General features: G+C 46.3%; 1 protein-coding gene across 1 annotated transcript in view; it reads left to right on the top strand.

Moving 5' to 3' along the window:
• Positions 1-3,149: 3,149 nt before the first annotated feature.
• Positions 3,150-8,709, top strand: part of ADGRG6 (adhesion G protein-coupled receptor G6) — a 112,754-nt gene continuing 107,194 nt past the window's right edge. Inside the window, exon 1 of the mRNA XM_082305888.1 lies at positions 3,150-3,273. The gene's annotated coding sequence lies outside the window, so the exon portion shown is untranslated. The remainder of the gene's footprint in view (positions 3,274-8,709) is intronic.

The raw sequence follows: 8,709 nt of genomic DNA, 5'->3' as shown, positions 1-8,709 counted from the left end.
ATTATACACTGATTATAGCACTGTTTGATTATAGCACTGTTTGATTATAGCACTGTTTCCCAGACTTCAGTAATTTTTTCCCTCTTGCTCATATTGTGCAAAACACAGCCTGCAATGTTAACCTGAGACAGGTGGTGTAAGGTAGCCCGCAGTCTCTCACTCTGAGACGGACACCTTAAAATCGCTGTTAATCTACACACACAAACTCTCACTCTTGCTAAGCAGCAGCACGACATGTATCAGATAGCAGGCTTCCGCAGCTGTGACAGTAGCAGTAGATTAATTCTCTCAAAATTACAAAAGGGACGTTAACATCGTTCATGACCATATTGATTTTGAAAGCAAATATTCCTTTTTTTCATTACATTGTAAGTGGTGACTTCCTGGTGGCTTGAACCTTTCAGTACCATCCCATGTTAACATGGCTTAACATGTCATGATGATTAACCACATTATGGAAGGTAGTAAGAAATATCTTATGTCTGTTGAAGAGAGACAAAGAATTTGTTTCAACAATGATGTTAGGCCAAATAGTTGATCCTAAAAATGTCGTCTTCAGAAAAGTAGCCTCTTTCTGACTACCCACGCCATACAAAGTTTTTTCACTATTGATTAAAGGCAGATGTGGCACAGTGAGCTGCTGCCAGGTAACGACGGGCATTTTCTCGTGAGCAGTTAGGCTGCTCTTTGCTGCTCTGCAGCTCTGAGACAGTCTCCAGCAACATGCTACTTCATCATTCAGAAAATCTGCACTGCACATTATCCCCACTGGACAGCACAGGCATTTCTCACCAGGCAGTGTTTGGTTTGGGGATCCAGAAGTGGCAGTGCTCCTGCTGCAAAGGGGAAAGCAGGTTGATTGAGAAAGTATATGGCAGCAAATTCAGAACAGGAGAATTAACCAAGAAACAGCTCACAAAAGCATGACAGGAGAAAAATCCCATGATTTCTTTTTTTCCTCTTTTTTTTTTTTTTGTTTTTGTTTTTGTTTTTGTTGTTGTTGTTGTTGTTGTTGTTGCTTGACTCACAGGTTCTGGAATTGCAGTCACCTCTAATGCCTTCCAAGCAGGGAAGGAAGATGTAGAGTTTCCAACATAGCCAGCAGATACACACTACACACGTATCACTAATCTCTGCATAAACAGCAGATTGACTTCTTCCAGATGCTCCTGACTTACTGTGTACAGCACATACACAGCGGGTCCAATATGCCCAGGAGATATTGAGCTTAATCTTCAATTGATCTGCACATGTACAGCAAGTCCAATGCATTCTAGATGCACAAACATTGCTGTGCATGTGAGGTAAATGCAATCTGCGTGTGTACAATAAACCCAGGCGGTGAGAATCTGTAGGTTTATTGCCCAAGCGCAAACTGACTGTATATAATAGAATAAGTCCTATGTGCATTGACACATTGGACTCATTGCAAATGCAATATGAAGTTGATCTACGCAGACTTTATCCAGAAATAGAGCAGATTGCTACAGAAAGCAATAGGGCAGTTGACTCTAAGTCTCGCAGGAAAACTGGCACCTACCCCTCCCTGTGCCTCCCACAGTCCCCTGGGGGGATCCCCCGTGTGACACCAGACCCAGACGCAGGGTGGAAAGCAGTGCAGGACCTACTCAGCATACCGAGCTTTTCATGCAGAGAAAAGGCTGACCGTGTACAAAGCCGTCCGTACTGCCTTCGAGTCGCAGTTGCCCAGGTAGATTTGGCTAACCCGGTCCCAGCGGCTCCTGCGCCTGTGTTCAGTGCCAGGAAGTTACAATGAAAGCAAGCCTACAGCTTATTGGTTTTAAAGACAGACCATAAAAATTGAGCAGAATGAGTGAATATTAATGTTCAGTAGAAAGTTCATGAAAAATTTAATGATGTTTTCTTTATTTTTTTTTTAAATAGGAACTCTGTTTGCTTTTAACTGCCATTGCATGCTGGTAACTTCATTGAATGATTCACTACGCCAAGTCTTCTCTTCCCCCATCCTTCCTAATCCTGCCAGCTCAGGTCCAAGGAGTACTGTGAAAATTTTGGACTTCTTTTGTGATCTTGTGTTTTGCTGTGTTTCCCTTTCTATCATTTCAATGTTTTCCTACCTAGCTGTAGTGCAGTACCATGTTCTACAGATGTTAACTGAACAAAGCAACTCGGGATCATTAGCAAATGGTGCAAACTACCATCCTCCAAAAATGCTCCCCAGGAGTGAGGTGTGGGCCAGCACTGCATGTGCGAGCAGCATAAAGCCTTGCATACTTCAGAAAATGGGTCAGAGATGCATCACCTCTGCCTACCTATCTTCTACCCCGAGTATAGTGCATTGTGTGCATCAGAGAAAAATGGCACAATTTAAGTGCCTTTGGGTCTGTGTCAGCAACCGTGGGACACAGCACGGTGGTTTGTTTCCCGGAGGCATGTGGGCAGGCCTGTGTGTGCTTACATTTGCTGCGTCCAGTGTGGTGGATGCACGGGGTGTGTTTGCCCCCTGGGACCTGCTGCCCCCGGGATGCTGCAAGGTGCTGCTTGCCCGGGAGGTACAACTACCGAGGGTGGTGTACCGGGGATCGGACCTCCTCAGAGGTGACCGGTGTCCTTCGGGGACGGCTTCGGGCCTGTGGCTACCCTCTCCTGGGGGTGTGTAAATGTGCTTGGGGACTATGCGCCCCTGGGGTAGCCCCTGATCGGTGGGCCGGGGCGCTGCGTGGCAGCGACCGGGCAAGAGGTGGCGTGTGGCGCCGCCCGGGAAGCGCCCCTCCCGGGGGTCGCAGGCGGCGGGGTCCCGGTAGCCGCCCCTCTCCCCAGAGCGGCGCGCCGGTGCCGCGGCGCGGCTCCCCGGAGGAGAGCGCGGGGCCCCCCGGGCGCGGCGGCGGCGGCTCGGCGGGTCCCGTCCTGCCCCCGCGGGGCGGGTGGGGCCGGGCCAGGCCGCCGGGCCGGGCCGGAGCCGCCACCTGAGCCCCCGGGGCGGCGAGGGCGGGCGCGGCGGCCCCTGCCCTCCGCGGGGGCGGCTGCCCTCGGCACCGAAGTTTCCCGGACTTGTGCCGAGAGAGGCAGGTCCTGGCGCGGGGTGGCAGCGCGGCGGCGGCGGCGGAGGAGGAGCGGATCGGCGCGGTCCCGGCCGCCGGGGGCGGCGGGGGCGGGCGTGGAAGCGAGGTGGGCGAGCGGCGATGACCTTTGCGAGGAGCCCGCGGGGGAGCGGGCCAGAGGCAGAGCGAGCGGCAGCGGGGGAGGATGGTTGCTGAGACCCGGAGGAGAGCCGCCCCGTAATGTCACCGCGTAAGTCTCTTCTCCGGACTCCGGGGCGAGGGCTGCGGCTTGCCGCCCGCGGCGCTCGGGGAGCGCTGGTAACCCCCGCGGTTTCTTTCGTGGGGCAAGAAACCCGGGCGAGATAGGCAGGGCTTTCCCCCCCGCCGCCACCCCTCCCTCCCGTAGTAGGTGATGAGTAATGTCAGGTCTGAGCTGTGCAGATAGGTAGGGCTGAAGGAATGGGGAAACGAGGGAGTTTCACGTCGGGAGCGCAGAAGGCAGGGCAGGCAGGGCTCTGCCCCGTGCGGGCTCCGGGTCTGCCGGCGGCTGCCCTGCAGGGTCCCGGGCGGCCGCTGCCTTCTTCAGAGCACTGTGATCCCGTCCTTAGGGCTGCCCTGGTGAGTTTCCCCGTGCTTGGAGGCAAGTAGCGAAACCGTCGGCCCCGCTCGCCGCCCGCTGTGAACGCCGGTGCCCCGGAGCTCTCCCGGCCCCGCCTCGGCTCGGGGCCGCGGTCGCTCGCTTCGAGGAGCCCCGTCCACCACCGGCACCGTTCCCAGCCCTCCAGGTGCGGTGCCAGCACAAGTAGGGAAAAAGGGCGAGGGAGGGCCGGGCGGGCTCCGTAAAACCCTCCCAGCCCCACCGCTCCTCCCTGCAGCGCACGGCGGAGGCGGCAGCGCGGGGGCTCCGCCGCCGTCGGGGGGGCGAGGGGCGGCCGGGGGCGCCGCGGGCGGGTCGGGCGCTCGCCCGTCCTCCGTCCCTCCCGTCCGTACCCACCTGGCCCGGGCGGGCCGCTGCCGTGGCCCCTGGGCGCCTTCCCCGATATGTGTTGCCTTTGCTGACAGGCTCTCACCGAAGGTAAGGCAAGGTACTAAGGCTTGGGGTTAGGCGTTTCGCCGGCGCGTTCGCAGCCAGGTGAGAGAGGGGACCTGTGCCTGGACCTGGAGGGAGCCAGGCCAAGGGGAAAAGGGTAGGGTTTCCAACGGTGCGCGGTGAAGTTAAGGCAGAAATGAGGGGGAGTTCATAAAGGCCTGGTGTTGCAGTGCTACAGAGTTGCAAAGAGCCAGGATGAGTTGCCCGTGACTGGGAAAAGTTCATTTTGAGAGGAAAGCCACGGGATTAAGACGGATCTGAGAGAGCGGCACTGTTTAATTAAAAGGCAGTGTCTTATTTTTTTCATCCCTTTCGATGAGTGTGAGGGTGTTTTCAAGGCTCACTGTAAGAATAATTAGGAACAAGTAATGCTTAACAAAATGAAAGTTTTAAGTGGCGTTGTGTAATTCATCTTTCAAGAGATTCGTGTACTACAGGTTAAAGTAAGGGTTTCAAAATTAAAATTGACTCCTCTGTTAACCTGCAGGAACTAAACTGTAATCGCCTTTCACTTTTAGTTCCACTTAAGAGCGATTAAGCTTAAAATCCTCTTATTTACAACCTATATGAGAAAAAAATTGTGGAATTGATGTTATCTTTCTTTTAATTTTAAAGTGTCAGCAACATTTTTCCTTAATAGCTTTAGTCACGTCAAAGACCAAAGAGAGTCATATCAGTCTGCCTGGGGCAGAATTCACATCCTACTCCAGGGAACTTTGCCGAAGCTTTGGACAAGGAAGATGGTGTATTCAAATATGTATTGCATGTTTTGAGACCATGCAGTATACAAATGAAATGCGCCAGGATTATTCACATTTTGTGTCTATGTTCTTGCAGAGCTGTATACTCCCTAAAAGGTGATGATGTTGCATTAGCTGGCTGCTGGCATGTAGAGTAAAAGGTTTAGTAGTTAGTTCAAGATTAAATTAGTGAGAGTCTTGCTACATCTATGTCAAGTTACCATCCATTTATGGTTTAGATAAATTACATGTCTATTTTGCTCTTCTGGAATGAATTGTGAATAAGATCATTGTCTCCCTATGTTATAGGAAATGAAAGTAGCTGTGGACTGGACTGTATTGAATTGGTAGCTCGAGTGCATAGCTGGCCATGTCACACACTGTCTACAATGGAATAATGCCAGTCCACAGAAAAATTACTATTTCTTCTATAACACTCCGTAGAAGGGCATTTTCTAATTTTTCTTTTTTTTTTTTTTTTTTTTGTGGAAAAACAAATGCATTAAGAGGGATTGCTGTTGTGAGACTACATGCAGCTGTAATGGATGTGCTCCTACCATAGGTGTCCTAATAGTCCCCAAATATATTGTGTAAAATGTTGTTTTGGTTCTGTTTGACAATCTACAGTGATTTGTTCAGAGCTGCTAGTGTGTTACCAGCTGGGGACAGAACAGGGCTTTTTCATTTAAATTGAAACAAAATAGAGAAGAAAACCCACTCTGAACAGTGTTCAGCAATTTTAATTTATCCAGGGTTAAAGACTGAAATAATCCACATATGTTCTGAGATCTTTGTTATGGACTGCTTTGCTTACTTAAACTCTTGGTGTGTTTTAGTACATTGCTGTGCTGATATCCATTCTCTGTGCTATTGATGAATATTAAATGACAGAACACATCCTTTTAATACTATTTAAAACAGGAACACAAGACCAAAGAGGTCTCTTGGGCCATCAAGTCAGTGCTGTTGTAGCAGGGGACCATATCATCCCTCGATAAGCTATAAACTAGCCCAGAACTGTTTGCTAATTTTTCTGTTTAATTATTCATATGCTGTTTGGGTTCAGTTCTAGATGTTAATTAACACTAATAATCAATAAAATAAACCTTAAAATAAATATAAACATAGTGGGTATTAACAGGTGAATAATATCTGCAACTAAGTTGTGGGTTTTTGGTTTTTTGGTGGTTTTTTTTTTTTAATGCCTGGGAAGTATTTATCAGTTGCTCTGTCTCCTTTCTTGTAATTGTCTGCCAGTTGGGATGTCACATTATAAAAATATCAGGGATGGATTTTGGTATGGAAGAAGCCTTTTTGTTGGCAATAGGTTAGCTGACTCCCATCCCTGACAACTGCTTGTGTGAACAGGGGTGTTACGCATGTCACAGTGTTAGGCTTCGAGCAGTCAGCTTTCTGAATTTTGGCATTTTGTCTATGGCAGATCTCAAGAACATGTAAATAACTGATTTCCTCACTCACTTACAGCACTCAGCTAGAGGTTGTGCTTTGTAACATAGATCTTCAAAAGCCCTCTCCAAAAGAAACAGATCTGACTCACGATGCCTGCATTAGTGAAGTGTTTTGGTAGCATGCTTCTGTGGTCATTCTTGTTTGAGTTCGATAAACCTTTCTTTCTTGTCAACTGAGATGATGTGGTGTAAAGAAAATAGTTTTGTCCTTCAGCAGTAGAGAATGTAAGTGCAGGAGACAGGTTTGCTATTTTTTACATATTTGTTTATTTATTTTGGTGGAGAACTGTATATTTTTTTATAGCGATTGTATAACTATCTAGCCTTTTTCTCTGGGGAAAAATCTTTATAGTTACTTCTTTCTGCCTTGTTGTTTGCACTTATTTATGCTCTGCTCTGTTGTTGATTATGCGTGTTCTTGAAATCTTTCCTGACTTGTGCTTTTTACAAGAGTGAGGATGAGGAAACAGACTATAAACTAACACCATGGAGTACTGGCTTGTAAGCATTACCGCAATGCGAGTAAACATTGACAAACAGAAATTGGCCAAATTAAATAGCTCTCTCAGACTAATGCAGAATCTTAGATTCTTTAAGAAAGGCACTAAAGGCAATGTGACTGGGTAGATTCACTCCAGACCTGGACAGCAGAAACATGTCATGTTATTTTTCCTTGAGTATCTCAAAAACTGTGTCTTGGTTTCTCCAGCTATTAAATGAGCAAAAAGTTCAGCTAAGTTCACAGAGACATCAAAAGTAATGATTGCTGCAACACACGGAAAATGTATCAGTATGATGAAAACCAACACAGATTTCTTCTGAATTAATAAATAATTGTTTGTGACTGTTTCCTAGTCTGATAACTTTAACCGTGCTCGCTCAAAACAAGCCAACAAACAAAAACCAGTAATGCAGCCACTTCTACAGGCTTGCATTGGTAGATTATGCTGCAGGCTTGCATGTATCTTGTCAGTAACTGCAAACTCTTCATCAGAAACAGCAATATTCTTCTGTATATATCTCTGGAATGTCATGCTGTTATCCTCAACATTTCCGTTTCACCACTCTGTGAGTATATATGCATGCTATGTGTGTTTGTATGTGCATATAACTGTTTTCATGTCTTAAAAGGACTTCTGTTCAAAGTAAATTTTCTAAATGAATATTAAGGGCGTTGTGGATTTATGAATTATATATATTGAAGAGTAACTGTTCCCAAACCTCAGCATTCTGTTGTCTGAGATTTTAATAGGGATTTTTGGGTCATTAAGTTGAAGGACAATAGTTCTATTGTTTGATAATCTAGTTATTTTGTGTGGCTGGCCTCATCAAAGAGATTCTTGTATTTCAGAGCCCAGTGTTTTCTGTGCTTGTCTTCAACGCTTGTTAAGTTTGACTTTACAATATCTCAGAAAAATAAATCAGCTTCAAATTCCCAATTTGACACAACTAGCCATAAAGAACTGGACTTCTTTTGCAATCAGGTACTTGTGCTGTGTAACAGTGCACTGAAGGGAAGCTTAACTGATTGCAGCAATCTGTTGAAGTGCCATTTACCTGGGCCCATTGGCATATAGCCCACAGGAGTGGTTTGATGAACTGCTACTTTTAAAACTGAAACATTAGTTGTTCCTTTACAATGGTTTATCTTGCTGCATTAAGTTTGGCTTGTCTACATTACAGAACTCCATTTTGGGAAGAAACAGAAGCTGATACTCGGAAAAGATTTACGTTTGTCCCCAGGTTTCACTGGCAGGTTCACAGCGATGTCTGTGGAGCAGAAGAAAGACTATTTTCCCACGTTTAAGAAAATTAATTTTTCTTGCCACTGAGTATGGATTCTGTACTTTCTTTCACATACCTCTTTCACGTTTCCATCCGAATAAATCATACTGGTGGCCATTCCAAATACCTTTCTTTTTTTTCTGTATTTAATATGCACTAACCTGGAAGACATTTGTGTTCATTGGTGTTTCTTCATGACTATTCATCTGTGGTTCTTTTTCACATACTGTTGCTGGGAATAGACTTGTGAAATATTTTGAGGATTCTGTTAGAGATTTTCTCCCAGTATAAGTAGATAATATCTTACTGAACAAAAGCCAGTTATCATTGCCAAATAGGAGGGGAAGGACTTGGTCAAAGTAATGCGTGTTGTGTTTCATTACTTGTTGCTTGATTTTGCTTGTTGCTAACTTGTTGAATAAAATGATACAGGAATGTAATGGAGCAGCATTGATTTTGGATACATGGTTAAAAACCTGACCAAATTTATTACGAGTCTTTCTTGATTCTTCTTCTGCGCACTATGGAGGAAACATTTTGGTTTAGCCGTTAAATGTCCTGTATGCTTCAAGGCAAAGGAAACTTTAACTTCAAGTTATAAC

The sequence above is a fragment of the Platalea leucorodia genome (assembly GCF_965183815.1).
Source record: "Platalea leucorodia genome assembly, chromosome: 3".
Classification (NCBI taxonomy): domain Eukaryota; kingdom Metazoa; phylum Chordata; class Aves; order Pelecaniformes; family Threskiornithidae; genus Platalea; species Platalea leucorodia.
Note: the sequence above shows the minus strand (reverse complement) of the source record. Positions and strands in the feature narration are given on the sequence as shown.